This window comes from Chenopodium album, chromosome 1 (genome assembly GCF_948465745.1).
Source record: "Chenopodium album chromosome 1, dcCheAlbu1.1, whole genome shotgun sequence".
In the NCBI taxonomy this organism is placed as follows: Eukaryota; Viridiplantae; Streptophyta; class Magnoliopsida; order Caryophyllales; family Amaranthaceae; genus Chenopodium; species Chenopodium album.
Window position 1 is genome coordinate 68,625,760 of NC_137834.1, and position 7,430 is coordinate 68,633,189.

Sequence of the window (7,430 nt, forward strand, 5' to 3'; positions counted from 1 at the left end):
ATTATTGACATTGCATAAATAACATGATTAACAAGCTCTCGCAATTTATTAATCAACATAGATCTAACAGGCTCTCGCAATTTACTAGATCTAAGTCCTTATTGAAAATAGCCTTTAATATCAAATTAACATCTGCTCGATTCATCAATTTAATATTATTATACTTTTACAAGCCGCAATTGTAAAAAATTAAAACAATCCAATAAGAAATTATCATGCAATACAGACAATCAATAATAGTCAATCATCAATGCATCAATTAACCAGATTGTAAAGGGCTCTCGCTACGTATTACAATCACACAATTAATTTACCGGTATTAAATCTCATCTCTCGAATCTTGACTTAACCATTTATAAATTAACTTGCCTATTGAAACTAGACCTAAACATTAATTCTCATCTCTCGATTCTTGAATCAATATTGTCAAACTCATGCATAAAAGATAGGCCTAATCTAGTCACAGAGCATTAAATCAATCAATAGGAAATTAATCTAGCATTGATAATCAACAACAATAATTTACCCCTTCATATTATTTATTAGATCCCCATAAACCCTAGAAATTAAACTACTCACACATATTAAAAACTAAACTAATCAAGGTAATAAAATAAATCATGATGAAAGGAATAAAAATAAATAAGATTAAAGGAAGAGAAATCGTTACCAAAATAAATCTGGAATTAGTCAAAGAAATAAGAACAAAGGTTTTAGAGAGAGATTAAGAGAGAGAAGACTAAGTAGAGAGAGAAAGTCTAAGAGAGAAGATGATCAGTGAATTAATCCTCCTCAAAACGTACTTAAAACAAAACTAAAACAACTCCTAATTAGAAACTAATTGCTCGACAAAAGAGCCTTTCCAGAAACACGCGCCCGATCGGGCTAGAGGCCGCCCGATCGGGCGCGCCTTTTTTCTCGCACTGCATCGCCCGATCGTGCTAAGCCTCGCACGATCGGGTGCGCCTTGGCTTGCTGCGCATCTTGCCCTTGCGTGCATCCGCCCGATCGGGTCTATGCTTGCCCGATCGGGCCCGGTCTTCTCCTTCGAGGCTTGGACTTCAATTGGGCTAGATTTCTCGGCCCAATCCATATTTCCTCTCGGGTCTCGAATACATGGTCCAAATGCCTCGTGATCCAAATCACCGAGCCCTTAGTCACCGGCTCGATGGCTCTAGCCGGCCTTGGGCTCCAAAAGTGGTCGTGTTTCTCCAATGCTCGTGATCGCTCCAAAATTTCTCGGGAAAATACTCCAAAAGCATAAATCCCTACAAAAGTCAACCAAATCTACGGAAACACTGGAAAACACCGATTAGTAATAAAAGTGGCTCTAAAGAGCCAAAAACACTACTAATTACGACCAAGGGACGGGGGTAAAATACTATGTAAAATAGACATATCAAACTCCCCCAAGCCAAACCTTTGCTTGTCCCTAAGCAAAGAGCTCATCAACGAACATATAAAACATGCCTCACCCCAATATAAAAATCAAGCTCAAACGATTCAAGGTAAATCAAATAAACATGCTTCAAAGTCAACCAATCAAATCCATCTAATTACCTTTCCTCCCTAACAATTGTCAAAAAGAGCAAACCACAAGAGCATATAGAATTCAAGACTAGTGCTCACACACTCAACTCTCATTTTATGTGGCGAGTAAAGAATGTACTCGATCACTCTCCAACCAACCCCTTTAATGTGAACAATGCCCTCCCAACTCACACTCTCGTGTGTATAAAAACATTGAACGCTCATCCTACTAGTCGACTCGAAATATGCCAAGTCATAACTTGCATTGATAAACAACACTTTCACATTTACATAACTTCTATGCACAAGGTCGGAAGGTCTTTTAAGCTTGTAATGTAAGGCTAGGGTAAAGGGTAGGATAAATTTGGGAATAAGTGAGAGAAAAGCTATGCTTAAAGGAGCCATATCCTAATAAAACCCATGATCAAAATAAATAGTGATCATACATCTCCTACATAACCAACTCCAAACAACAATCCACTAAATATACTCCAAACAATATAAACAAACCCAACACTCACAATTTCACTCATAAAAATATGACAATATGGAACAAGAGTGAATAACAAACCTTGAACTCATAACTTGAAATATTTACATTGAAACTCAACTTTTTTTTTCTTCTTTTCTTTTGATTAACCTTCACTTAGAACATTTGAACATCAAACATTTTTTTCTTTTTTTTTCTTAGAAGTTCACTTTCTTTTTTTTCAAATTTCTCACTTTTTTTTTTAACTTCTTTTGTTTCCATCACACTTTTATTTTTTTCAAATATATACAAATTTCAAACTCATAAAAACAAAAATATGATCAAGAACAAATTACTTCTCAAAACCCACCCAAATTGTGCAAATAGTGTGCACACTACAAACTCCCTCACCTCACTCACTAATAGCTCCCCCAAGCCAAGCTTGGGACTAGTAACCAATGGGGCAATTAAGGCTTGTAATGTGGCTATAAACAATAAAAGGGCACAAGCAACAACATGGGTGACAAGAAGGGAACAAATGTATCTAAATACTTTGAAGGCTACCTAAAAGAATGAACCCCTTCGTCCTCCTCATGTGCATAACAACAAGTCATGAAACACTACTCATAGTTGCAAATCAATACTCAAATTCATTGACATACCAGGAATTATGGAACTATCACACATTTCCTAACCAAATCAACTAGTCAAGCACTATATTCACAAGTAGTTGGATAAAATTGACGCATGTAAAGGAATCCAAACAATTAGACTTCAAATCATGACCAACAATTCCACAATATTCATCCTCAAATACCAAGAATCAAAACAAATTTTCTCAAGTATGGGGCACAGGGAAGCATGATTTACAATTCATTGGAACGTATTTTTGAATTTTTTTATTTTTTCAATTTTTTTGTATTTTTCATAAATAAGAAAGCAATAAAAACTACACTAGGAAAGCAAATAAAAACTATACTAGAAAGCAAATAAAAATAGAGAAGGAATAGAATTTCCAAGTGAAAGAACACCCCCCCAAGCCAAATCAAGCAATGCCCTCATTGACTTGGGAGAGTAGCCTACTCCTCATCCTCATCCATCCTAGAATAGCCCCCGCCGTGGCTAGAACCGGCTCCTCCATGGCTAGAGCCACCACCACCATACCCCGAACCACCCGCAAAATAGTTAGGGTCTACATTCCCCCCAAGCCCACCAAAAGGAGCATCGGTCCCATATCCATGGACCGATGAATAGTCCACATAGGTACCGTAGGCACTTGGGTCCGTGTATCCCCCCTGGGGATATTGGAACCAATCGGGGACAAGTGATTCGGGGGGAATAGCCCCCCGAAGGGCATAATCATCATACATGGGGTATAAACCCCGCCCTAAGTTCCTCTCCACAACCCCAACCCTAGCATCTAGGGCTCCTACCCTAGCGTCCAAATTCCTATCCATACCCTCCATCCTCCCTTGCCCACTCTCTATCCGATCCAATTGGCTTCTAAAAGCCGAAAAGTCATATGGGGCGTTAGGGTCGATGTTGTAGTTGGTTGAGGAAGTGGGAATGTTATGTGTGTAGTGTTGGGGTGATGGTTGGTGGAAATGTTGTGGTGGTGAGGGAGGTGCTTGGTGGTGTGCTTGGGCCTCCCCTTGGTCTCCTAATTCAAAGGTATAAGAGGGAAGACCCTTCTCAAATTTGGTCAAGGTCGGGTTAGGCAAAGTGAAAGCGTTGTCTCTTCTACCCGACTCCTTATGAATCACCCACCAAGTCTCACCCCCTATCACATTTATCCAATTAAGGCCTCCTAAGTAGGGTGCGTCCATTAAGGTTGGTCCGGCTACCTTACCATCATCGCTAGGGGCCCAACTAAGGTATTTGACCGCTATGTGGGTTACTAACCCACCAAAGTAAATTGGGACCCTAGACCTACCCGATTCGGCCGCATTGGCCACCCTTTGGAAGTGTTGGGCCATCCTATGAACTATGTTAAGCTTGTCACTCCTAGGAATCATGTATGACCCTAATAGTTCTAGTTCATCCCTCCTCACATTAGCCGGTTCATGCCTTCCAAAGATGGTAAGGCCAACAAACTGTTGCCAAAGTTTTGGCACGGGATGTTGAATCCAAGTGCCCTTGGCATGTTGGAGGTTCAAGTTAGGATTCCCCGTTAAAGCACGGTAGACAAAAGTAATGTTGTCTTGGGGTGGTTCAATTGGTCTATCGGCTTTCAAATCAAACAATTTTCCAAAATCTTTCAAAGACAATCTAATATCATTATTAAACAATCGAAATTGAACATGAGAGATTAAAGCATTTGATTTTATGACATTAAAACTAGAAATGAATTCTAAAGTCAAATAATCATAAGTATCATAGTGTAATTGGAACAAACCACTCATGCCAATTCCTTTGAACAATTTCTCAACATGTTTATCAATTCCTAGTCTAGAAAGCGTAGAATGATGAATAAAACGGGTAGGAATTACCTGCCGTGTGATGAGGTTGAGCATCCTTTGCCTTTGTTCTTGGGTGGTGATGACCACCCTCTCCCACCCCGAAATTTGCAAATCCGGGTCAATGCTGGGTGCTTGTTGCCTCGATCCTTCACCCCTAACAGTTCTAGACCTCTTGAAAGCCATTTTATGTGAAAGTATTAGGAATTGAAGCTTTCTCTCTCTTAGGGTTTGAGAAGAAATTGAGGGAAAGTGTTGAAAATTTAGTGTAGATTGTAGAGGAAGATGAGAGGAGTTGGAAAATGTAAGAATTTTTAAGTTTGGATGGAAGAATTGGAGGAGATCTTGGATTGAAGTGTGAGTTGAAGGTTTGAAAATGGAGGTTTTAGAGTGAGAAAGTGAAATGAAGAAGATGAAATAAGGGGAAAGTGAGGAAAGAAAGAAGAGAAAAGAAAATAAGGGGGGGACGGGCTGTAGGCGCGCCCGATTGGGCGAGCCTCGCCCGATCGGGGGAAGGTTTGAAATTCCAGAATACAAGTTGCGCGCCCGATCGGGCGAGCTCCGCCCGATCGGGCGCGAACGCGAACAAAATTTTCGCCCTTTGCTCGCCCGATCGGGTGAGCTTCGCCCGATATTTCTTTTCTTCTCACTCGATGAGCGCCCGATCGGGCAAAAGGTGAACTCGTTTCCAGCTCTCCTCTCGCGCCCGATCGGGCAGCCGCGCCCGATCGGGCAGCCGCGCCCGATCGGGCGAATTATAGGCTGAAATCTGGGTTGCTTGCGCGCCCGATCGGGCGAGTCTCGCCCGATCGGGCCCGAGCAGTCCTTTTTTCTCCGATTTCTTTCCTTCTTCAAATTTTTCTAAGTCTTTATACCTGTCAAATTCATACCTGTACAACAATACTTAAAACTGGTGAAATATCACTCTCCTCGCCTCTCTAAAAAAAAAACAAAAATAAGGAAAAGGAAAAACTAATCTAGAAAGCATGAAATACGGGTTGCCTCCCGCAAAGCGCTGGTTTATCTAAGTCCCGCACGACCTTCTTACCAAGTACAATTCCTAGGACCCTTGGCCTAACGCTTGATCGGGTGGTTTCTGATCCGGTCTAGCGATGTATTGGCTGCGATGCGGCTTCCTGACATAACCTGTGGGACGCCAAGTCGCCTTATCAGGTGGATCCTCCTTGACTTGGAATGGAGCTTTTTGGGGCATTAAAGGCTCCATTATTAAGATTAAAAACAACTTTATCATCCCCTACTGATAGTGTTAACTTACCACTCCTTACATCTATGACTGCTCCTGCAGTGTTAAGGAATGGTCTACCCAAAATAATTGGGGTTTGCATATCCTCAGCCATATCAAGAACAACAAAATCTACAGGTATATAAAATTTACCTACTCTAACAGGGACATCCTCTAAAACACCTAAGGGGTATTTGAAAGAACGGTCGGCCATTTGTAGAGTTATATTGGTAGCTTTTAATTTACCCATATTCAACTTAGAACACACAGATAATGGCATAACGCTAACACTAGCACCCAAATCACATAATGCATTATCGATCAAAAGATTGCCAATATGACAAGGGATAGAAAAACTACCCGGATCTTTTAATTTAGGTGGAGAGTTATTTTGAAGTACGGCACTACACTCTACAGTGAAAGCTACTGTCTCTACCTCACTAATAGACCTTTTTCTCGTCAAAATTTCTTTCATAAATTTTGCATATGAGGGGATTTGTGTGATCAATTCAGTAAAGGGAACTGTTACCTTCAAATCTTTAACCACCTCCAGGAACTTACCAAACTGCTTATCCAAGTTTGTCTTCAATTGACGATTGGGGAAAGGAAGTTTGATAATTGGCTTTTGAGCATTCTTATTCTTATCTGGAGTAGCCACCTTCTCTGGAGTTTTACCCTGTAATGTATAATTAGGTGTGTTAGTATTATCCTCTAGCCCTGCAGGGCTAGCAACTACATTGTTTGGTTTAATGGAATCAAGATTAGCATTATTTAACAAAATAGGTTCATCAACTCTGGGCATAGAGGGCCCTTCATAGTTTGAACCACTCCTTAGAGTAATTGCAAATGCTTGATCCGTAGGCCTAGTCGGCTGTGCTGGCAGGGCTCCCTGTTGGCGTGCTTGTAGAGTAGCGGAGAGTTGCGCAATTTGATTATCTACAATTTTATTATGCGCTAGAATTTGATCAATTGTCGCATCCCTGCTCTCCATGTGCTTTTGCATATTGACCAACATTGCTCTAACTTCCCCCAAAGAAGGGTCGGAAGATGAGGGGGGTTGTTGTGGTTGATTCTTCTGGCTAGCATTTGGGTGATAATACTTCTGCTGCTGTTGCTGTGGCACCTGTGGTTCTTGTGGTGGTGGATTTTGAACATTAGTGCTCCGGTAGGAAAGGTATGGATGATTCCGATACCCAGGATTGTAAGTGTTGGAGTATGGGTTATTCTGCCTATAAGCTTGGAAGGCATTAACTTGCTCCACGGAACTCCTGCAATCCTGCTCCCAATGACCTACAATACCACAATTTTCACAGAAAGCCTCATTAGAATTATTATTAATTGCAGAAACATTAGCTACATTAGCAGTGCTCAGATTATCTAGTTTTTGGCAAATAGAGGTTAGTTGAGCTTGCAAAAAGGATACAGAGTCGACACTATGTTTCCCTTTGTTAGCAAATCCTCTGGGATTCCCATATTGGGAATTGTGTATCGCCATATCTTCAATAACCTGACCTGCATCATCAACATTAAGATTCATAAATCTCCCACTAGTTGCAGAGTCTAAAATTATTCTAGAAGAATTTCCAACGCCGTTATAAAAGGCTTGGATTAACTGCCATTGTGCTAAATTATGGTGAGGGCATTCTCTTTGTAAGTCCTTGAACCTCTCCCAAGCCTCATATAAAGACTCATCGGCTTCTTGGGCAAAGTTCTGAATCGCACTTCGTAGTAC

The 7,430-nt window shown here is 40.9% G+C and overlaps 1 non-coding gene across 1 annotated transcript; it reads left to right on the forward strand.

Moving 5' to 3' along the window:
* Positions 1-7,323: 7,323 nt before the first annotated feature.
* LOC145564751 (small nucleolar RNA R71) lies at positions 7,324-7,430 on the forward strand. Its single transcript, XR_014094897.1, has one exon. It is a non-coding gene; the product is annotated as a small nucleolar RNA R71 (small nucleolar RNA).